General features: G+C 38.0%; 3 long non-coding RNA genes and 4 other non-coding genes across 14 annotated transcripts; 1 reads left to right on the forward strand and 6 right to left on the reverse strand.

The window, feature by feature from the left end:
- Positions 1-398: 398 nt before the first annotated feature.
- On the reverse strand, positions 399-1863 carry LOC145792635 (uncharacterized). The gene is made up of 2 exons (XR_014332299.1): positions 1205-1863; positions 399-1120 (listed from the first exon to the last, which is right to left on the reverse strand). It is a non-coding gene; the product is annotated as an uncharacterized LOC145792635 (long non-coding RNA).
- A 14093-nt stretch (positions 1864-15956) lies between these two features.
- Positions 15957-24650, reverse strand: LOC114307819 (uncharacterized). 8 transcript variants are annotated; one of them, XR_014332306.1, is made up of 6 exons: positions 24484-24587; positions 21590-21684; positions 17377-17483; positions 16847-16930; positions 16437-16684; positions 15957-16257 (listed from the first exon to the last, which is right to left on the reverse strand). It is a non-coding gene; the product is annotated as an uncharacterized LOC114307819 (long non-coding RNA). The 8 variants fall into 8 exon arrangements; XR_014332304.1 differs by having other exon boundaries at positions 21590-21723; positions 24484-24581; XR_014332301.1 differs by lacking the exon at positions 21590-21684 and having other exon boundaries at positions 24484-24650.
- LOC145792636 (uncharacterized) lies at positions 17481-20866 on the forward strand. Its single transcript, XR_014332309.1, has 2 exons — positions 17481-19938; positions 20810-20866. It is a non-coding gene; the product is annotated as an uncharacterized LOC145792636 (long non-coding RNA).
- Positions 18443-18531, reverse strand: LOC114307888 (small nucleolar RNA snoR26). The gene has a single exon (XR_003645271.2). It is a non-coding gene; the product is annotated as a small nucleolar RNA snoR26 (small nucleolar RNA).
- Positions 18594-18684, reverse strand: LOC114307889 (small nucleolar RNA snoR27). Its single transcript, XR_003645272.2, has one exon. It is a non-coding gene; the product is annotated as a small nucleolar RNA snoR27 (small nucleolar RNA).
- LOC114304693 (small nucleolar RNA R16) lies at positions 22832-22913 on the reverse strand. The gene has a single exon (XR_003644108.2). It is a non-coding gene; the product is annotated as a small nucleolar RNA R16 (small nucleolar RNA).
- Positions 24006-24087, reverse strand: LOC114307890 (small nucleolar RNA R16). The gene has a single exon (XR_003645273.1). It is a non-coding gene; the product is annotated as a small nucleolar RNA R16 (small nucleolar RNA).
- Positions 24651-24733: the final 83 nt, after the last annotated feature.

The raw sequence follows: 24733 nt of genomic DNA on the forward strand, positions 1-24733 counted from the left end.
CAAAGATTCCAACCGAGATGAGTTACTCCGGTTGAAGGAGTTGGTGGTTTGTTCGACTCAGAGATTCCAACCGAGATGCCCTACTCCGGTTGAGAGAGAGGATGCTTTGTTCAGTTCTATCAGAATTAATGCCGAGATGGTGTATTCCGGTTATACAAGATGTTTTGTTCAGTTCAGGCATGCTCAACAATGATGGTTTAGTCCGGTTGAAAGAATTAGTGATTTGTTCAACTTTGTTGTTCCCACCGAGATGTTTATTCCGGTTGAAGAAGTTAATCAATTTTACTAAATTTACCGAGATGTTAACTCCGGTCAAGCTAGTTGGTGATTTGTGCAACTTCGTGATTTAAACTGAGATGTTTTGCTGAAGATAGAGTTCGAGAAAACCGTGCAAACACTTATGCAATTAAAGCTTTTCATTGATAGAAAGTTAATACAAAAGGAGGGGCAGAAAGCCCGGTTACATGTGCAAAGCAATAGAAAAAAGGAAAAACTAAGCTAAGGGGGAGAAATTGGTGAATTCATCATCCGGAGTTGTCTCCAAGTTCACTGCTGGAGATCGGTCTTCTACACCGGGCTCAGTTCGGCCGGGTTGCTCCTGTCCTGGTTGCTCATCTCCGTCAGTGTCTTCCCCGGCTTCTTCCTCTTCAAGCCCTTCCTCGGCCTCAGCCTGCAATGCATTGAAGACGTCATTGGCATATGGCACAAGGTAGGCCGGCAGGGAAGCAAGCGGCGGGGTGGCAAAGACGTCAGTATCAGGACCCTGACTGAGATGCTCGCAGGCAGACTTCCAACCCGCTTTGAAGTAGATGTCTTGGGTAGCAAAGGCCTGCTTCTTGTAGCTTCCCTCGGCTTCTAGGAAGCCGGCGTTGTTTTCATCTCGGCAGTCCTTTTTCCTTGACTTTTTCAGAGCGTCCAGCTCGGCCTGGAGCTCATCGCGCTTCTTCTCGGCCTCATCAAGCTGACCGTGCAACCTGTTGTTGTCAGCATTGGCGATTTGGAGAGATGCTTTTGCCCGGCCAAGCTCGGCTTGGAGGCTTTGGACTTAGCTGTCAGTGTCGACTGCCTTTTGCCGAAGTCGGTGGATGCGCTCCATGACTAAGTGTTGTTTTTGGATGGCCTGCAAAAAGGAAACCTGATCAGAGAAGAAAAAGAAACCGTGCAAACACTAGTGAAAATTGGAGTAGAAGGTTGAGACTTTTACCCTGGTTATAGACTTCACGGCTGATTTCACCAGCCGGGTGTCAGGAACGTGGTCGCTGCCAACCACGTCGCTCGGCAGAAGAAGGGCTTTGGAGAGATCAAAGGCAAGAAGGTGTTCTTTGTCTCCCTTGACAGAGGCCGTTGCCGGGATCTCCTTTCCCCGGTGCTTGAGCTGCGGTCTCCATGCTGGCGTTGGGTCAGCTGTGACAGTAGGTTGCTCGGTGGACAGTTCGGTAATCAGCTCGGCAGACGGGTCCGCGCGAGCTCTTTTGCCAGCCCAGCGTGTTGTTTGGCTTGACTCCACGGCAGCTTGAGAAGCTAGGGCGACCACGGCACCCCTTGACTGACCGGCGGCTGGAGAGTGGGTGACGACGCTCGGTATCTCGGCAGACGTTGCGGTGAGCAGGTTTTTGATTCGGCTTCGTTTGGCCATGTCTTGCTCTTCTGTCAACCGGATTAGTGGAACGTCTGGCAAAGTTGGATCTGGAGGAGGTGATGGAGCACGGAGAAAGTCTGTAACTTTACTCCAGCAGGGAGCAGAGTATCTGTAGGTTGGAGTGTAACCGAGCAGCTCGTTGTAATCTCAGTGGCGATGGCGGAGCACGGTCCGAATTGCCTCTACGTTGGGAAATTGGTAGTTAGCTTGCAAGGCTTGGATTGCTGCAAAAGAAACAAGAAAACTGGTTAATTACAGAATAAAGAAGGTAGGCTGATCGAGCAAGTTTGAGCAGCTTACATGAGGAACCGAAGTTCTTGCTTATAAACCAGCCCGGTACCTCGGCTGTTTCGTAATTGCCCGACACCCAGAAAAAATCGTCATCGTGCAAGTCTTTATCCGGGGTGCCGGTTACAATTTTCTCCTTGCCCGGTCTGATTTTCAAATAATAGGCTATGTCGTCACCGGTGTAACCCATCGTGTATTGCCTTAATATCTCGGCTAGACCTAAGTTGGTGCCTAGCCGGTTGTTCAATTCATGGACGCCGTTGATAATTCGGTAAGTGTTGGTGGACACTTGTGTGGGTGCCAGCCCGGTGCGGTGGAGGAACTCGGTGATAAGTGGGTTGAGTGGGAAGCGAAGGCCTCCTTCGACGATGGACAGCACGGTGAAGGGGCATTGTTCTGTTCTGCCCCAAGGCGTGGTCTCTTCTTCTGCGAGCTCAAGGTGGACGTCGGCCGGGATGCCGTACTCCTCCCTGAACGCAGCTAGCGCAGCTGGAGTATCCACGAGGAAGCGGAATTTCCCCATTTACGACCGGCTAAATTAGCTCAGCTGTGGTTTGGCACTATCAGGTGATTTGTGGCTGCTCGGTCTTTGGGAGCCTCAGGAATGGTCAGTGGTCCCCTTGGACTCTGCAGGAAAAGGAGGGCAAGTGTAAGAGGGAGCGCGGTCGCGCAAAGCGAGCTTGACTTTAGCTCGGTCGTCTAGAGTGCCAAACCACCTCGGTTGTAGAGGCTAACCAAGGAGCTCGGCCGCCCAAGCAGACCAGATTTTAGCCCGGTTGAGCGGCCAAGACCTTTGTTATCCCGATTCTTGCTATGGTTAAGTCTAACAGGTTATTTGCTCGGTCGGGATGGTTTTTTGGATCAAACGAAGACCTGGAGCCCGGTCCGCCCCAATTCTTCGAAGTTCATCAGCGAAAATGAAGAACACCATGAACAGTGGGAGGTTTGGGACGATTTCTATAGCCTATGTGTAGACACCCCATTTTTGACCGCCCTTAAGACTTGGGCACCACTGATGGTTTGCTTGGCGGAGAAAGGTGTGCAGGGCAAATTTTCAGTTTCTTCGGCAAGGAGAGAGGCAAATCCTTCAAAACACTTTGTTTAGGGGTTCGGAGTTGAAGAGAGGAAAGGAGAGGAGAAAACTAGTTTGGGAAAAGTTCGGCATGAATCCGGGTAGAAGCGAGTTGAGCAGCCCTCGCTGAATCGGGCTTATCTATCTGTACACTTGGAGTTTAGCTATGAGGCCACCACCGTCGGAAAGCTTACTTCCGGGGCTTCATTTTGCACTCAAGAATCTCTTAAAGCCAAGTCCGGGTGGGGGAGATATGATTGGTTGAAGTTGGGTATCATCCCGGTTGGATCGAATCTGCGCGGCTTCACCAAAATGGGCATAACTTTTTCCACAGGAGGAATTTTAATGCAAGGTTTGCGCCATTGGAAAGCTAACTTCCGGGGCTTCAATTTGGACACCAACCGGCCGTTTTTTGACCTTACCGGCCATCCACCGGCACTATATTTATCCGGCCGGCAATTTATTGTGCCGACCGGCACTTTATTTTGCTGACCGGCAATTTTTGCTAGCCGACGACCTTCCGGAGCATTCTGCAGATTGAGTGGATTCCAGCTGGCACAGCTGGAATGTACAGAATCGATCCCCCACGCACATGTGTGTTTGTTTTGCACCTTGTGAGTCTTTGAACCCCTTAACCTTCTAGAAGCTTGAACCCTTTGGCCAAGCTTCTTGGAGAAGCTTGGCCAGCTGTTTTAGCTTCCTCTAGAAGCCTTGCACCCCCCTTGAACCCCTTTGACCCTTTCCCTTTACTTAGCTTGTAAGTTAAGTGCTTCCCTTGCCTTATATAAGCACCATTCCTCTCCCTTTGTCTAGGTTGGGATTTTTGGAACAAAAAACCAGAGATATATAGATATATCTGATATATACATACATATATCCCTTCATCTCTCACTATATCTCTCCCATTCAACCATCAAACACCCTTGTTCTTGGGGCATTTCTTCATCAACTCATAGCACAAGGCATCCAACGCCCATTCCAGCAGCTTGAGGCTGTTCTCCAGAGCTTAGGAGCACCTAAACTTGGTCCAAGAGGTGCTGGTTCATTGGTCTACAAAGGTGAGTCCTCTTCTTCCCTTTTCTAGCCTATTCTTGCATCATATCTAAGCCATAGTTGCTTGCATCTTTGGGCTCCGACCCAAACTGTAACTCATCATATTTTGAGGTCCTCTTCATGTTTGATTGAGGACCTCTTGCTGTTTGAGGACAGTAGCTTGCACTTGCTTCAATATCCTCCTTGAATGCCATAATCTTGCATAGAATTTTTGGCTTGCGCGTGATCTGTTTTAGAGCCTGATGTAAACTGAAAATAGGCTTATTTTGAGCCCCTCTTCAACATTGGAGAAGGGCTCAACACTGTTTGGGACCTCCATGTTATACTTGCCTTTATATCCTCTCTTTGGTCCCCATTTTTGCATGCTTTGGCAGCCTATCATGCTTCTGTTTTTGGCCTTTTTACAGTTCTATAAATATGCTTATTTTTGGTCCCTCTTCAATGTTGTAGAAGGGAATTTTTCAGTTTGGGCTTTGTATCTACCACTTGCCTCTTTGGCCACCTTTTGGCCCTTTTTCTTGCACAAAAGCTTAGCCATACCTATGTTTGCTTTTAGGATTTTTACAGTTCTGTAAAGTGGCTTATTTTTTGCCCTTCTTCAATGTTGTTGAAGGGCCCTAACATGTTTGGGGTCAGCAGCTGTGAGTTGCTTCATAATCTCATGTTTAGGGCCGTTTTTGTATGCCATTTTAGCCCTATCTTTGCTTGCTGTTTGGCCATGTCATAAACTGTAAAAATGCTTGTCTCAGAGCTGTCTTGCTTCTGCCTTCATGCTCCATGTCCATATTGTGCATGCTTTGTATAGCTGTAAGCCATTTCGGGTGCCAAAAGTCCATGTTTCGGGACTATTCCATGCATCGGGTGTGTTTTCGCCTCATTTCGGGGCTGTTTTCCCCCACATTTCAGTGCTGAAATCCCATTGGCATGTTTGCATATCATTTTCCGTGCCATTGCATTGCATATGCCATTACCTCGGTTTGCGTGCCTGTGTGCACGCATTTCGAGGCACTTCATTTTCATCCATCGGCCTCTTATGTGAGTGTGGCTGAGGCTCTCTCATGTTAGTATAAGTCCATGTTGCATTCTATATGCCATTTTAACCATTGCATTGCATATGTCATTGCCTCGGTTTGCGTGCCCGTGTGCACGCATTTCGAGGCACTTCATTTTCATCTTATGGCCACTGATGTGGGTGCGGCCGAGGTCCACTCACATTGGTGTAAGTCCATCTCGCATTGTGTATGCCATGTTTCAATGCGTTGTGCATGTTATGTTGTTAGCATTGTGTGTGCCATGTAGTTATATTGCATGTTTGTATGTTTGCTTGCATGCTTAGGTCGCATGTGCATTGTTGTGCATTGCCTCGCCTCTTGACCAACCATGATTAAGGTTGGGTCTCTTGTATGTTTTGTGTGCATTGCATTTGACATTGAAATGCATACTTGACTTTTTGGCCATCACGCATCGAAATGCGCAATTGGTGGTCCGAGAATCAAGGAACATCCCCCTTTGAGTCAAAAGCATGATAAGGGATGTGTTGGTGCACACATTTGCTTGGAATTTCATGCCATACACTGTCTGTCCTTTGTTGCTGTCAAAACTGTCTTCTGCAGGAAGTTTCTGCCGACCGGCAACATTCAGTGCCGACCGGCCATTTATTCAGTGCCGATAGCTTTATCTCCGGCCGATGGATATTGTACACGGCCGGTGGCCATTCCTCCCAGCCGATGATGTTCTGCAATGCTCATAGAAAGTTCTCTGGGACTTTGACAAGTTTTCAGAGAAGAAAAGGTAGTGAAAACAGAGGCAGTAGTGCTATGGCAACGAGTTTCCGGGCAAGTTGGATCGAACGTGCATTATTCACGCATCCCGAGGCGGGGGCTGCGGCCATCTTCCCTTGGCACCTTTTTTTTTTTATTAGACTGGAAGTTTTGTAATAATTATTCGGGCTGTATTATTATTTTGGTCCCTCCGAGTGAGGGCGTGTCTGTAATAAGTGTATGTGCGTGGTGTGCATGTCTTCCAACCTCCACTTCTTTCTTCCCTTTTATTTACCTGCTTATGATGGTAGATTAGGGCACATTTATTTTAGCATACCTTATGTTATGCATGCGTGCATTCATGCATTTGTTGACATGCACCGGGCTCGGTACATCATACAAACTACATTGTACTTTTCAATTCCAAATTGAATACATGTTACTTGTAGCATTTCATATGCCATTTTAGGGTTAGCCGAGCCTGTTTAGATTGCATCTTTGCATGTGTTGCATTAGCCATTTCTAACATGAACTAGGATCATGCATATGATTACTGACTAGTTTCTGTTTTGGCTCGGAGTACTAGGTAAGCTTTTATGCTTTAGCATATCGCATGCGTGTGAGTGTTGCCATGACAGTATGATTACCATGAGGCTAGCTGCTTATGTGATATAACTGCTTGAATGCCTGTGGATGGAGATCGAATTGCTTAAATTGGGATAACACATTAAAACTGTGAATTTTAAAGCCCACTAGATAGTGGCAAAACCATCTTTTCTAAAAGCCCACTTGAGGGTGGCAAAACCTGCATTTTAGCCTACTTGCGAGTAGCAAACCATTTTCAAAACAAACATGAAATGTTTTGTTCCAATTTAAGCGATTTGGTCTATACTTGTTTGCTGTGCGCATAACATAGTAATTCTAGGCTAATAACCGGAATAAGAACACAAAGTTTTCAAAATCAGATATCATGGTTAGTAGAGGCCGGTCTTCGGACCGGGCGAAATGGGGTGCTCATAGCTGACCTTCCCCGATCGTACCCAAGCTCCCGAGCCGAGACAACTCCGGTGATGACAGACATGTGGCCTTCGGCACCGAGTCAGGGTTTCCTAAATTCCCCCATTTTAAAATATTTAGGTGGCGACTCTGTATCTGGCAAAGCAGTCCATGTTTGGCACTACTTTTTCAAAAATCTGTTTCTCAAAACGATTTGCCAGATTTAGACTCTTTGGTTCAGATTAAGAACCGCGACAACAAAAATCGCGAGTCCGAACTGTAGCAGCGGGGTCCCCCTCCGCGGGCTTGCTACACTATGTCCTAAAAACTACGTTTTATTGCCCTATTGTGTGAAATATCAAGGAAAATAACAATAACAAGGGTTGGAGGGCTTACCAATATGGAGCAGTGGTCACTTCCTCTTCGAGCGCGAGTTCAGGAATGGCAGAGGAGAGGCAAGAGCTCTGGGTTGCTTGGAATGGCAGTAAATCAGTAAGAGCTCAAGGAAGATGAAGGGGGGGATGTTTATAGAGGATACGAGACCGCCCAAATTCAAATTCTGGCAAGACAGCGGGTTGGCTGCTCGAGAACCAACAGCAGCCCGCCACGTGTCCCCATTTATGACGACGTCAGAACTGAAGAGACAGGTTGAAGAGTTGAGTCAACCGGGCTACTTTTGAAGAAGAGGACGTCAACCGAGGAGTATAACTGGGCAAGTTTGCAGACAGGAACGTCAACTAGCCTGGCCGCCATTTCACATTCTGAGGACCGAGGAAGTTTTATCCCGGTCGAAATAAGTAATCCCAGTCACGCTTTTGCGGACGAAATTAAGAGGCAATTGAGAGGGAGATTTATGATCTGAGATTGGGCCGTGACGTTAGCCGGGCAGATTTGGGCCGAGGTATTGGGCTCCAAGATCAGGCCGTGATATTGCTCGGTAATGGCAAAGCCCACGTGGAACCGAGTTATCTAATCTCGGTTCAGCGAAGGCCGGACAAGTGGAGGAACAGCCTAGATGAGGCTCCCCGGCTCACGCGTTGCAAGGTTGTAATGCACGCACCTTGACCCGGTAGGAAGGCCCGTGCTTGGAGCTTTGGCCGAGAAGGTCTTTGGCTGACCGGCGTCACTAATCTCCAGCTCAGCTTCGCCGGAATACAGTTGAGCACGACTGGAATTAAGCCCTGTAGCAAGCCTCACCTTACTCTTGTCATACTTGCATACATTCATGCATGATCTTGTCTTGTTATGTAGTTTTGCAAGTTTTGCCTTGTCTTGTTTTGTTTAAGTATTGCTTGCATGATTTTGTTCCTTGCTTGGTGTGTAGCCGAGGTCATCTGGAGCTTAGTTCGCCTCTGAACCTTTGTACTTAGAACTGTTTTGGAACCACTTGGTTGACCCCCATCTTCACCTCGGGCATGTTTGCCGAGATGTTTTGCACTTAGTGATCCTTGTCCTTGGGCAGGTGTGGCACACCCCGGCCAAGGTGTGGCACAGCTTAGTCAAGTGTCGTCCTCCCTTGCCAATGTCCTTGTTACCCTGTTGCCGAAGCTTTGACTTCAGCCGATGTCATTACTTGCCGATGTGTCTTGCCTTAGCTTGCTGCATACGCTTTGTCATAGACTTGTCTAATCAATCAATCACCTTTTGAGTTGAACCAACTCGATAGTGCCACGTGTCTGAGCTGATTGTTAAGACAGTCGGCAGACCTAGAAACAAATCATTTTTGTCTCAAATCTTTGCCTTTAGAGAGAGAAACTCTAGAGAAGGAAGGAGAAGTTCTTGAGTGAGAATAGATCTTCCAAGCTTGATCTTCGAGGGTTGAACCGTTGGATTCGAGTTTTGAGGTTAGAATCTTAACCTACTCTTGTTGTTCTTTTGAATCATCTAGCTGCATTGCATGATCGAATTTGTTTTGCATGTCATGCATCGATTTGAAGTTGGTTTCGGAAAAGAAAGAAATTATTCGCTTGTTCTTGAAGAAAGTCTCGTTTTGATCCGAAAGTTTGGAGCAAAAACCATGTTTTTGCGTTTGTTCTTGCATGACCTTCTTGTATGGGTACCCAGGTCCATGTTTTGAACTTATGGCATGAAATCTCTGGTTTTTGTAACAAGTTATGATCTGCATTCATCTTCCTCATGATCTTGTTCTTCATGTTCTTCAAAGGGAAACCCAGGTTTTCCCGACTTTGTTTTTGAATAAGGCCATCAGGACCACACCTCGGCAAGGAGGCGTAGGACCTCGACAAAGACTTGGTTGGTACCCAGTGTGTTTTCATGAGACGGGAGCAGTGTTTAAACTCCCAGCATGTTTTGCTTTGTTATTGACTTGGATCTGGTGAGAATGCCGGGATCATTTGCATGTATATAAACCTTGTCTTGAGAATGTGATTGCCATGTGATTGTAGGTCCTTGATCTTTGCTTTGAGCCCACACCCGAGGAGATCTAGGTGAGTGGTATTTTTAATAAAGCTATGTTATACTACTTTGATAAAACTTGTTTTGCTTTGTTTTGACGAAAGTATTTGTTAAGCATGAATGAATAGCTCTGTTTTGATGTATCAAGTAAAAGCTTTGTTTTGATGCCATTCTTGAAAAGTCCCTTGTACTTGAGGACTCTAAACTTTTGCAGTACCAAGTATAAAAGTCCCTTGTGCTGGAGGACTATAAACTTTCGCAGCACTAAGTATAAAAGGATACGGTCCTTTCTTGGAAAGACTATCGTGTTAAAGCGGGCTACGGGCCTAAGTAACACAGGACTATCGTGTTAAAACGGGCTACGGGCCTAAGTAACACAAGACCATCGTGTTAAAAAGAGCTACGGGCTTAAGTAACACAAGTCTCTTGTGCTGGAGGACTATAAACTTTCGCAGTACCTTTGGCTAACCGATTACGGATCGTGCAGTCCTTGTTTTGCCACTGACGGTTTACCGCGTGGACTTGTTTGTTCGGAAAGCTTGATTTGAGTTTTGCCGATGCCAGTGAGCATCCCTTGAGACTTGTAAGACTTGATAGATGAATACGGTTCATCCCTTGTTTTGATAAAGCTTTGGTGTGTTTTGCTTTGAAAAGATCTCGGCTAATATTCGCATGGTTTTGGCATGTTTTGTTTTTGAAAGACTTCGGCTATATTCATGCAAAACCTTTATTACTAGTACCATTCACTGAGTATCCAAGCTTACCCTCTCTATATATATGTAGGTGATGAGCAGGACGTCGGCGACGCCTAGATGTGTTTTTGAAAGCTTGTTTGGATCCATGGTTTTTGTTGGCTTGTTTTGTATTAACGTCGGCGATGTCATTTCTATGTCGGCAATTCTTGAAAATTATGCTTCTTGGCTTGTATTCATTGTCATTTTGTATATGTCGGCTCGAGAAGCCTTTTGATCAAAATGTAATACGTATTTTGCTTTGTTGTATTCAAGTTGTAAAAATGTATGTCATTTCATTGGACTTATGCACTGCTCTTATGGACCACTTGCATTTTGATTTATTGCTTCCGCATTTGTGAGCCCCGTTTATTATACTCTGATTGTGTTAAACCTTTGATAGTTGGCCTTCGGTAATCTCGGATTACTGGCCATCACGGCACCAGACTACTAGGGGCGGTTTGGGGTCGTGACAAGCCCGGTAGTAGGAAACTACGACATCAACTACACTTGGGCATGTTCAGTATGGCCGTTGACAGCCGAGACAATGTTGCCCGACTGCCGTGCTCCCAGCAGAGTGGGCTGGCAGTTGGGTTAGGTGATGTATAGCAGGATTTGTGCTGACAGATGGGATAACAGAGCCACGTGTCGAGAGACCAATGGGAGTAGATTTGGGGCGCAGAAGGGTATATAAGCATGTCTGCGCCCCCCATACGCAAAAAGAAAAACACTTTGTAAGGAAATTCTTACACTCAAACACTCCTCTCTCTCTCTCTCTCTCTCTCTCTCTCTCTCTCTCTCTCTATCTCTATCCTAAGGTGTGCGCTAACTTGATCGTCGGAGGATTTTTCCGGCCACACACCGCCAGGTAGCTTACCGTTATTTGCTCCAGGTGATCGGACAGAAACGGAGCTCGGAATAAAGGAGTACGGGCTTGCCAGAATATTTGCTCCCCGTACAATCACTGTTGTTGGTTGATTATGTTTGGATATGTTGTTTGGATTTGTTGGTTGATAATATTTTGTATTACTTTTAAGATTTCATGTACAGCAGACAGTGCTTCCTTTTTGCAATAGTCAGCCTTCTATTTAACATGTAACTTTATAGAGATGTGTCCAATTTTGAAGTTAATAATAATGTATTTTGGAGTTGAGCCCATCTCAATCTCAATTAAACCGTGAACGTTTTATTTAAGTCTGTAGAAAATTTGCCAAAAATTTACCAAATAGATTTTTGTTTTCAAGCTTCTTTTTTTCTCCTTCCTTGAAAGTTCAAACATTGAGTTCAAACATTTGAGGATGTGCTTTGATTGTGCTTTTATTTACACCGTGCCTTCAGGTACGGATATACACTAGTATATATATATATAACAAAAGAACTTTAAAATAAGATCAGAAGTGCAATATAAAAATGGTAAATTATGTTGACACCCCCTGAAATTTATGTTTATTACAATTCCCTCCCCTCACCTTTTCAAAATTACATCTCAGGACTGTTGTTGGTTGATTATGTTTGGATATGTTGTTTGGATTTGTTGGTTGATAATATTTTGTATTACTTTTAAGATTTCATGTACAGCAGACAGTGCTTCCTTTTTGCAATAGTCAGCCTTCTATTTAATATGTAACTTTATAGAGATGTGTCCAATTTTGAAGTTAATAATAATGTATTTTGGAGTTGAGCCCATCTCAATCTCAATTAAACCGTGAACGTTTTATTTAAGTCTGTAGAAAATTTGCCAAAAATTTACCAAATAGATTTTTGTTTTCAAGCTTCTTTTTTTCTCCTTCCTTGAAAGTTCAAACATTGAGTTCAAACATTTGAGGATGTGCTTTGATTGTGCTTTTATTTACACCGTGCCTTCAGGTACGGATATACACTAGTATATATATATAACAAAAGAACTTTAAAATAAGATCAGAAGTGCAATATAAAAATGGTAAATTATGTTGACACCCCCTGAAATTTATGTTTATTACAATTCCCTCCCCTCACCTTTTGAAAATTACATCTCAGGACTGTTGTTGGTTGATTATGTTTGGATATGTTGTTTGGATTTGTTGGTTGATAATATTTTGTATTACTTTTAAGATTTCATGTACAGCAGACAGTGCTTCCTTTTTGCAATAGTCAGCCTTCTATTTAATATGTAACTTTATAGAGATGTGTCCAATTTTGAAGTTAATAATAATGTATTTTGGAGTTGAGCCCATCTCAATCTCAATTAAACCGTGAACGTTTTATTTAAGTCTGTAGAAAATTTGCCAAAAATTTACCAAACAGATTTTTGTTTTCAAGCTTCTTTTTTTCTCCTTCCTTGAAAGTTCAAACATTGAGTTCAAACATTTGAGGATGTGCTTTGATTGTGCTTTTATTTACACCGTGCCTTCAGGTACGGATATACACTAGTATATATATATATAACAAAAGAACTTTAAAATAAGATCAGAAGTGCAATATAAAAATGGTAAATTATGTTGACACCCCCTGAAATTTATGTTTATTACAATTCCCTCCCCTCACCTTTTCAAAATTACATCTCCCTCCCTGAGATTTAAAATTTCATTACAGATTGCTCCCTCCAGCAAATTAATTTTTTTAAATACTAATTTTGCCCTCATTGGGTAAATTAGATTGACACCCCTCACATTTTAAAAATTACAATTCCCTCCCCCCAAGGTTTAAAATAGCATTACCAATTGCTCTCTCGATTAGTATTAGTTAAAAAAAAATTTGTTAGTCAAATTTTTAAATTTCTGTTTAAAAACCAATGTGAGTTCTGAATAATATCTGATAAAAAACAAATTTAAATACATAAAATTCGATCATAATTAGATATAACTTTTTTACATGAGATATGAGCTACATGTATATATTCCATTTTATATAATAAATTGTGTTTAATTCTATAATTAAATTATACAAAAATATTATATGGTAAATTTTGAATATAATAATGCCTAGCCTTGTTTGCAGTCATTAATTGATGGGAATAGAATTGTCAATGTGTAACAGCAGGATCACCTTAGTTACAGCCAGCAATGCATTGGCCATGTAATTAAAAGCTGAATAATACCATAATGATCATAATTTTTTGGGTTAATTGCACTTTAACCCCACCAATTAATTCTGAATATTATCTTATCTGATTAACTTCAAAACATTATATTTTGCCCCCTCAATTATCAAAATTACTTCACTTTCATCCTATATAGGGTGAGAGCTTTTGTACAAATTTTAATAGTTGAGGGTCTTTATGTATGATTTTAAAATATAAGAAGTTACAATAATATTCAAATGATAGTAAATAAGTAAACTTCAAAACTTCTAAATTAAACAAAAACAACATACAATAAAAGAAAACATACCTAATTGGTTTAGAAGAAAACATCCAAAACTAAATGAAGCAACATTTTCTAAAATGAAATTTTTGAATAATTTTTCCAAATAAGAATATCTAAAAAATAAAAAATTAATTTTTAGAAAATTGAATTCCACTATTTATTGAAAGCATGACGCATAACCATGTATGCATTCTCTCTTCGTTCACAAAGCACTATGTCTAATTATTGCGTGTCCTATAAGCTAGTCAAACTCGTTTCAGTATCTAAGCCCACCCCAACTCTCTCTCTCTCAAACGAAAAAACCCCACCACCCCAATGTATTATAATTTGTCAACATTTTACTTTTTATTTTTTGTTTTTTTTTCCCTCCTACCACTCGACATGTGTTTGTGGAGATTGTGATTGTTAGGGTCGTTTGTGGAGATTGTGGTTGTTAGGGTCATTTATCATTTCTGTTGTCGAAGTCATTTATCATGGTTACGGTTTGAAAAGAGTAATATTGGTGTGAATTCAAGAGCAGAAATGATAAATGAACCCCACAACCACAATCTCCACAAACACATGTCGAGTGGTAGAAGAGAAACAAAACAAAAAATAAAAAGTAAAATATTGACAAATTCCAATACATTCAGATGGTGGGGTTTTTTCATTTGAGAGAGTTTGGATGAGCTTAGAAACTGAAACGAGTTTTACGGACTCGTAAGACACACAATAATTAGACAAAGTGCTCTGTGAACGAGGAAAGAATGCATACATAGTTATGCGTCGTACTTCCAATAAATAGTGAAATTCAATTTTTTAAAAATTATTTTTTATTTTTCATATATTCTTATTTGGAAAATTTATTCAAAAATTCTATTTTAAAAAATATTGCTTCATTTAGTTTTGAATGTTTCCTTCTAAACCAATTAAGTATATTTTCTTTTATGATATGTTATTTTAGTTTAATTTAGAAATTTTGAAATTTACTTATATACTATCATTTGAATAGTATTGTAACTTTTTATATTTTAAAATCACACATTATGACCCTCAACTATTAAAATTTATACAAAAACTCTCATCCTATATAGGATGAAAGTGAAGTAATTTTGAAAATTGAGGGGGCAAACTATAATGTTTTGAAGTTGATTAGATAAGATAATATTCAGAATTAAGTTTTCATTCCTTACTCCATACCCTACTCCCACCCACCGCCCATCACCGCCATCAGCCACCACCGCTGGCGACTGCCTCAGACAACAACCACAGGCCACCACTCTGGTTGGTCGCTTAGACATTGGAGAATAGATAACAGACATAATAAAATCACAAATTTAATTTGGCACAGTTTCTAAAAGAGGGAAAACAATTAGCACAATTATGCATCATCCAAATCATACAATTAAAATAATTAAGTCCAATTCTACCTTTGCAATACTTCATTTTTTTAATCTAGTTTCTAAACAGGAACCAAATCTATATTACATTTTAAGGCATGATGAGAAATTCAATTATACATAACAATGACAACACATAAGACATGATTTTACTTTGGTTTTCAAAGTCATTTTGCTCAGAAGAAGCATAGTAGTGATCACAGACAACTCATATGTCCAGACATAATTTTAGCAACTTCATCATAGCAGCAACCATATTAAGAAGTATACTAAAAAAAAACTTAAGCTTAAAGTCAAACGATGCAAGGATACTATAATAGCAATATGGTATATCACAAAATCAATATGAAACACAAACAAAAAGTGTTCAAAACAATGTGGAAGGTTAAACCTACGAACTTGCACCTAAAATACAGCATAGTCCAGGATCTCAGAAGCATTCCAAAAGTGGAAATTTGCAGACATTCAACACGGCATCAGGTTCTGACCGCCCGTCTACTTTTTCTCATCATTGAATAAATTAAAGAAAAAAATTATTTTAGAAATATAAAAAATTTTCATCTTTTGATTAGTGCGTGATATTTTATTATATTTATAAGAATAATACTACCACTACTAAAAAAAATACTTTTTACGACTGCTACAAGCCGTCACAAATAATAAAAAGACAGCTGCAAAAGACCTTTTGCGACAGCTCATGCAACGGCAAATGGGAGTCGCGAATGTGAGGGTGGCAAATACTTTTTGCGACCGCAAAATAACAGTCACAAACTATTTGCAACCACCTAATCTACTTATAACGACTAATGTTTTGCCGTCGCAAAAAAAATCAAAAAAAAATACCTATAATGTATTAGCAACCACCTTGTTACCGTCGAAAAAAAAAATGCCTAAAATGTTTTAACAACCTATATTCTCATATATATATATATATATATTCAAATATTATATAAAATAAATGTAAAGTGATATTTGTAAAATTCTAATACTCACGTATTATTTTCCATCACGTCCCTCAACAAAAATATGTTTCTTCAAAAAAAAAAAAAAAAAGTGAGCATACAAAATATAAACTTTTATATATGCAAAACAAATATCCATCAACCATCCTTTATACTGTTTGGTTGGGAGATTTGAGAACAGATTTGAAAAGAAAAATGGAAAAGGTAAGTGAAATGTGAATAAAACATATCTATATTTCACTTAGTTTTACGTACCTTTTCTCTTTCCTTTTCCAAATCCCTCCTCAAACCCCCCAACCAAACACACTGTAAAAATATTTATACAAAATACTAATATATTCAAGTACTCAAAAAAATAAATAAATAAATAAATAAATAATTCTCAGTTTAGCTCTCAATATCACCCATTCAATCATATCAACTACTCGCTCAACACTACCGGCAAAAATATACATCAATATATTAGTTAACTAACTTGGATGCCAAAATAAAGGTGGATACAAAGAGCACATTAATTGACAAAATAATCAGCTCTAAGAATATTGAAAAATTACTTGAACTTGATTATTTTCTAATTCAGCTGGACAAGTCAGTGATGCTAATTGCGTAAAGAACACCCTGCAACAGAAATTTTAAGAATTTGAGTCAGGAATTTTTCTAAGAGTAAGCAAATGTGCTACAACACCAGTTTAACTACAATTGAATTCATAACACAACTCATAAATTAAATGCACAACAGATAAATGATCATATAGACACATAAAATATTGTTAATTTATGTTTTGTCAGATAACTACCTCTTTGTAAAGATTCTCTATCTAATACTTGTTATGAGCTGTGTGACTAAGGAGGAACCTCATGCAATCACAATAAGAGTTAGCAGGGCAAAAGTCCCACTGCTCTGAAGACTTGTGTTTGAGATATTAGGGAGATTTTCAATGGAGGGTGTGTTTTGGAGAGTTTTCTCATAGAGATAACTGCAACAGTGTGTTTCATCCCATCTCACTAGGGAGCATTCTTCCTTAATTGGGCTGCCAAAGGAGTCCTGTATTTGGACATATTAGGAATAAAATTGGCCATGTAATTTACAATACCAAGAAACTGTTGGACCTGCTTGTATGCAAGATGTTCATTAAGGAAATTTTGTGAGTCTAACCATCACATCATACCATATAGAAGCAAAAACTAGATGGTAACACAAAAGTACCTTTGACTGCTTCATAAACTCATTCATGACCCTTTTGTAACAACCCTCACAAACAACTGGTGGAACTTCTACACTCAATCTAATCTGAATAAAAAAAAAAAAGACATACTCAATTACAAATACATATAAAGCAGTACTTATACAAATATACTCAGATTAACAAGGGTACGCTGGCCAATAAATGTAGAAGGAAAAAAAATAGTTGAGAAATGCAGTATAGGATACTCAGAATCTCATGAACATGACAATAAAATAGTACACTTTGAAATTGGGCAATAAAGTAAAAACACAATAAAATTAGCTCCTAACAGCTTATTGTGTTCTGGATGATGATATCTGCTCTTCTTCATATCACTTGTATTGTGTTAAAAATTTCACGAGTTTAAAGTAAAGAACAAAGGAAATGCCAGATTATCTACGTAAACTCATCCAGATAAGAAATAGGAGAGCAGATATCATCATTGAGTGCTTCAGAGTTCGCTGGTTTTAAAAAAACAGAAATTCATACAAATAGTGAATTGTCTACATACCTTCCGGAGACAAATGCGAAAGAACCCTCAATGGAGCCTGAAGAAGATGGCAAAGGTGTGCAACTTTCGTAGACAAATTCTTTCTCGTCCGGAAGTAAGAGAGGAGACTGCAAAGAAGCCAAAAGGGAAAGCATTATTACCAAAATGAACGAAAAGAGGACCAAGCCATCCATCCAATAAGTTGTAATATTAATGAAAGAAAATTAGAAAGCCCTTCTAACGTCTGAGAAAAAAAGGAAGCTTCTGATTTTGAGCACTTTGAGAAACCAATCTAGAGTGGTCAAAGAGGTAATTTTCTTCACTATAGTCACCAGATTTCCCTACTACGAGGTTATCAAGGTTAGCTTCTTTCCCACAATTTCCAATGGGTGTATGGCTACTGGTCTGTGGTGTAGAGTATACTACCCCATTTTGTGCTCTATTTTGGAGTACTTCCAAAATTTCTAGGGTGTACAAGTAGCCCTGTTAGGAGTACTGCCCCATTTTGGTTATGAGCAAAATAGAGAATAAATAGATTTCATTTTCATTTTGAAACATTGTTCAAACCTATTGCTGAGTCCACTAATCCTATTAGCTATATGGTATAGCATTATCTAAAAATCTAAAGACCACAACAAATTTCAATATTTGAACCTGCACCGTCGGTTCACTATATAGCCAAACAAGTGAGCTATTTTCTTTTAGTCTTAGGGGGACATAAGTGTAATTAACTCTATTATTTTCAAAAACATAAATTGGTGAAAAATTAATTCTAGCAATTGTCTAAGCTATATTGTGTACGAAATAATGCTTACTTAAAATTTGCAAAGCTATATTGTGTCTGGTGAAGGTTTTACCCAAACAATAATACTACCGAAACCATTCAAATGTACATTGTTTTACTCAAACAAATATACATTTGAAGGTTTTCAAAATGTATTCTTTAATGTTAGTTTGGCCATTGGAGTGGTTCATATCATCAAATGAAAGCATCATACAAAACCTATTACTTTGAAGTGGTACAATAATGAAGTTGAAAACAAAACCTAAAGAGAAAATAGGAGAAAACAGAAAATGAAAAAATGAAAAGCATCTCAGAGTCAACATTCCCCATAGTTTTCTTCACTAGCAATCAAAGTGCAAGGATAACAAAAGGTTACTCATCACTGATGCTCACATAAATCCATAGCTTCCATAAAAAGAACACATAAAAACTAATGAACCAAAAACAAGTGGTTAACGGATCTCAGAATAATATGAATATCTTCAATCCCTTTAAAGGGAATTACAGATAGATAACGCAGTTTTTATCAATCATCATTGATCCTAACCAAAAAACCCAATTGAGCAAAACAAAAAAATTTAGTACTACAAAAAAAAAAAAAACAGAGCAGTCAAGCCAGACAGAGAGAGTTATATCCATAGATTTCTGAAGCACAAATCGAAGCAAAACAACTAACAAAGTAACAAACAGATCAAGCATAAAATAAGCTGCTAAAGCACAAAGATGGAAATTTTTCACACAATACGAGTGATAGAATTTTCTAAAAATCAAGAATCAAACACTTTAAACACGTTATATGGACTTCATATTCCCCAATATGAACCTATGTTAACAAGACATTAATTGGGTATAGGTACGGGATGTATGGGACATGAATTTTGCAGTAGTTTTTTTGTTTTTTGTCTCGACGGAACAACAGAGCCATTTTCGATTGGATTTTTTTTTCTTTTCTGAATTTGCAATTCAAGGTTATGTTTTGTCTAGATTCAGTACAGCTTCCTAATCTCAGAGAGAGAGAGAGATGCAAGTTCATTGTATTGTGGATAGTGTGCTAAGTTTACAAAGCTTCCTAATCTCTGTGAGAAAGAAAGAGTAATGCAAGTTCATAGTAGTCTGGATTGTGGTTGTGGATGTTGTCATAAATTTAAATACAGTTAAAAAACTGAGGAATTAAACTGGTCCGTGAATGTTTTCAAAAACTGAGGAATCTAACTTAGCCTAATCAGATTTTTTTTCTTTTCTAGTAGTGAAGCCCAAAGATAGCAACAACCAGCACAAGTTTTCCTAAAGAATCATTCCAATAATGGTAGCCTTGACAACACAAAGTAATATGATACAATGATGGAACAAAAAGTTCTTCTAGTAACGTCTTTTTTGACCTTCCTCACACTAGCACCTTCTACTTGCACAAAATTATAGCTCCAATGCGTTGTTTATTTATCTGCTTTAATAAATGTAAACATCTAAAACTTGACTCCGCATTTTGTACATTATTTAACGATTATGTCATCTACAATGTCTGACTATGAAATTTTAGTCCTTATGTTCAATAAAGTAAAATAAAAATATTTACTTCAGTATTTCATTAACACTTCAAAGAGATAACAAGTTCAAAGGTCATTACAATCACAAATCATAACTGTTCAGTTAGAAACTAAATTACTCAAAACACTTTAAAATGATCAATTTTTACGTGAACAACTTAAAACTAAGATTTTCTTGCCAAATAGAGTACAAGTTTCTCGGGTATCACTATCCCTGTGATTATCCAGCTTCATCATTTGGATAATCAGCTTGTAGTCACCACTTATGAAGCACGGACACGGACACGGACACGCGACACGACACGGACACGACACGGACACGCAAAAACGCAAATTTTTAAAAAATAGGGGACACGACACGCTAGGGACACGTTCAATATATATAATTTTTTTTATATATTATATGTAAAATTAAAAAATATATACTATTTTTATTTATTTTTATTTATTTATTTTATTTATTATATGTAAAATTAAAAAATATATACTAATTTTATTTATTTATTTATTTTATTTATTATATGTAAAATTAAAAAATAAATATATTATTTGTATTTATTTATTATATTTATTTACAAAAGAAAGGCATAAAAAAGAATAAAGAATAAAGAGGGAGAGCCAGACACGGCAATAAGGAAGAGGGAAGAGAGAGTGAGAAACAAAAAAACAGGGAGAGACAGAGAGCGAGAGCGAGAGGCAACGGTGAGAACACAGAGCGAGAGGCGACGGCGACGATCAAAGAGCGAGAGGCGAGACCAGAGAGAGATGGACAGAGAGCGGAGACGAAGACGATGAGAGACGAACACAAAGAGAGAGGAGACGAACAGCGACGCGAAAGAAATACCTCGATCATAGACGAAGAGGACTCGATCTAGCCTCGATCTAGGCTACAACAGGTTCTTCCTCTCTCACTCTTTTCTCTTTCTGTCTCTCTCTATCTTCAATAGGTTAGGTCTGGTTAGGGTTTCTTTCTGTTTGCGTGTCCGACAGAGTGTCCTCTTGCAAAAATTCAAAAAAAAAGGGGACACCTTAGGTCGAGTGTCGGACACGTGTCTACCGCGTGTCCGTGTCCGACACGTGTCCGACACCCATACGCTGCCTCCAGAGACGTGTCCGTGCTTCATAGGTCACCACATTCCGACACTGCTTTCATCTTAATCCAGACACAATCCATTCATCATCCATATCTTCACTAGTTCCATAGTAATCAATCCAAATCTCGAAAAGGCCTAAGCTTTCGCACATTCAAATTATTCAGCAGGTCATGAATAGCTACTGAATTCATCAATAAAATTCAACATGCAAACATATAAATTGATTTAACCTATAATATTTTAAATGAAACATGTCATGATTCGTAGCAACATGAAAATAAAAATTACAAATAAAATAGTTCATACTTTAGGTAGCTGCAGAGGAGCTTTAACCATGGTTCATCCTTCAAATAATCCCCCCACACTAAGACTACACCAACTACTATACCATCAAAAGATGTAAATTATTGATTTCACCTGTGGTTTGGAACTATTACTGTTCATTGTGTCAAACTGGACAAACGACAGTCAACAGGCTTGTTAAACATGTAAGCTAACTGTACTGTCAAGCTGTCATAGATGGCCATATATTCAATGAAAAAACAAAACAAAAAAAAAAAAACATATGTTTACATATACTTGTACAGACATATCAGCAGGAAAATTGGAAAAATCATGGATCAATCAATCAAAACAACGAGATAAAGAAGAAATTGAAAAATTAAATCAACAACACAGATTAAAGAACGATCGAAATCAACACAGAAATTCAGAATAAATCAACACAGAAATTTAGCAACTAGGCATGAAACAAACACGCTAGATTATCAAGAGAGACAGAGAGTTGGATTTATACATAGAAAGTAACTTACCAATTATGAATCTCGATTTCGAATCGATCGAAATCTTCATCACGTGAGAGTGAGATTCAAGCGAGATTCAAATCTTCATCACGTTTGATCGAAATCTTCATCAAGTGAGAGTGAGATTTAAGCGAGATTCAAATCTTCATCACGTGAGAGTGAGATTCAATCGAGATTCAAATTCAGTCGAGCAAGAGAGATTTGGACAGTGAGATTCAAGCGAGAGAGAGTCGAGCGAGAGAGAGATTTTGAGAGGGAGAGATTAGGCAACAACAGGAAATGAGCTACACCACCATTGGAGACAAATTTGGGAAATAAGAGTGAAAGGGAGAGATAGGTCTAGATGATTTTTTTTTTAAAAAAAATTTAAAGTTAAGAACACAATTGATTTAAATAATTTTGTGATTTTTTTAATGTAAAAAGTAATTTTTTGCAACGGTTACATAATCAATCGCAAAAAAATAAATCATTAAATATATATATATATATATATATTTTTTATGATGGACAATCTTTCATGATCATTTTCATGATATTTTTTTTTCATTATCCTAGCAGTAATCTTACAGAAACAATAAATATTAGGGATCATGAAAAAATATCATGAAATGCTTCATAAAAATTTTCATCCTTTGATCAGTATGATGTTTTATTGTATTTGTGATCCAAGAGTGAAGAATCTTTCAGGATATCTTCATGATATTTTTTCCATGATCCTAACATTACTCTTTCAAAAAGAATAATAGGATCATAAAAAAAATATCATATTTGATTAATGTGTAGTGTTTTATTCTATTTGTAATTCAAAGACGAAAAATCTTTTATGATCATCTTCATGATATTTTTCTCATAATCCTAGCATTACTCTTACAAGAAATAATAATACTAGGAATCATGAAAAAAAATATCATGAAATGTTTCATAAAAAATTTTCATCCTTTGATTAGTGTATGGTGTTTTATTGTACTTGTAATCAAAGGGTGAAAAATCTTTCATTATCATTTTCTATGATTTTTTTTTCATAATTCCTAACATTCCCCTCTTACAGAAAACTTTGATACATTAAACTCATAAATTTTTACATCAAATTGATATTTATTTTTTTATCCTAACCAATTGGTTATTTTCCCAATAAATAATGCAAAAATTATTCCTCCATCATAATTGTTTAAAATAGAGAAATTAACACCCAAAAAGATTAAGAAAAACAACAACCCATTCAACCTAGAAAACACATTTTATAGGAGAAGGGATGGCATCAGATAATAAGCGGAGTTTGTAGTCTACATAAAATTCAGAGTGTAGGATAAGATTAATTACATCACATGCCTTCCCATCCTACAATTGGTGATGAGCATGGTTTTGGTTTCATTTGGTTTAGGTGTAAACCAAAGACCAAACAACTATTTGAAACACGCTTACAGGTGTAGACTGTTAAACAACTTATGTTAACAATTGTTAATAGCATTTAAAAGAATACATCATTCATCAAAGTTCATAAAATAATTCAAACTTTTTATTTTTCATATTAGAGCATCTCTAACCCTGACTACCATTTTAATCTAATTTGATTAGATATTGGAGTAAAAGATTTGATTTGACATGTAATATTCTTTCATCAAATTTTCATAAAAATCATTTAAAAAATTCCATCCTTACACAGATTTTCCCGTTCATCAAATTTGATAGATAAAATGCATCTTCAATGTTATATCTTTTTAAATTTTCATCAAATTTGGATTTAATAAAATCTCAATTCAATGAAAAACTCTCTTAATTTGATATAAACAGTTGATGAAAAGATTAGAGATGATTTTTTAACACTATTTCATCAAAATTTAAAATTTTATGAAGAAAAAAAATAAGCAGGGGAGATGCTTTAGAGCATTTCCAAAAACTGTTCCAACCATTTTGTCAAATATGGGCAATTTTCACCAAATCAAAGATGAACCAAACTATTCACCAAATTCTCAACAATTATATTTTGACTAACATTTGATGAAATTTTAAAAAGGGCAAAGATTGAAGATATTTTCTTTCATAAAAAAATGATTAAAACATGATTTTAGGATATATTTAGAAATTTTCAAGAAAAAAACAAATTGGAGTATTCCAAATCAAATCAAGCTTTTAACCAAATTTTGTTCCTACAAATTTGCTGAAAAAAGTAGCTAAGAACACTACACTATTCTTGAGCCCACATGAAAACCAGAAGTAATTAAAAAACAAATAAAACAAGAAAATAAAAAGCACTCCAACATAAGACCACCCAATTACCCATTTGAACACAAACTTCAAACACCAAAATATAGCATCAACCAAAAATATAAAGATTTAATAACAGAAATACCATAAACAAAAATCAAAATCAGAAAAATAAAATTTAAGTAAACAATTACTATATATATATATATTGAATTCAAGTAGTGGCATCAGACAATAAGCGGAGTTGTAATCAACACGATTAATCAGTGTGTAGGATAAGACAACAATCATCAATTGCCATTTTTTTCAAACAAATTATGACTATATGATTCTACTGAGTAAATAAATGCTTAGAAAACAAGCAAATACACAAACAATCATTTAAAAAAAGAAGAAGAAGGGAGATTTGAATATCGGTAGGTCCATTTGACGCCAAGGCAATAAAAGAAAGATATGCAATGGGCTGGTAAGCCAACCTTCTCACTTTCTGCATCTGTTTATATCTCCTTGTGCATTCTAAATTGCAACACAATGAGAGTGTACACAAATGCAAACAATCAAAAATATATTGTACATTTAAGAGCTAATTGTGAGTATCATAATCTAATCGAATCGTCAAAAAAGAACAGATTATGAATATAATCGAACATATTAAGCAGTAGGCGAATATAAAAACTGAAATCAAGAGATCTACAAACCTATGAATCGAGAAGGTGAAAGGAAATCATCGCTTTCAATAAGATCGAGATTGGCAAAGCATTGCACAGCAAACAACGTTTAAATAAAGGGTTTTGGCGATTAGGGTTTCTCATCCTGAAAAAGGCTGATGGAGTTCGGCCCACAGGCCCACATTTTTAGACTTTTTAAGTTCAGCCCATGGATAGGTCTCGCCTTCTTATAGATATCTGTGGAATTTGGGCGGGCTCAACTATTTAATTTGAAAATTTT

Source organism: Camellia sinensis, chromosome 6, assembly GCF_055761805.1.
Source record: "Camellia sinensis isolate YWXY chromosome 6, ASM5576180v1, whole genome shotgun sequence".
NCBI classification, from domain to species: domain Eukaryota; kingdom Viridiplantae; phylum Streptophyta; class Magnoliopsida; order Ericales; family Theaceae; genus Camellia; species Camellia sinensis.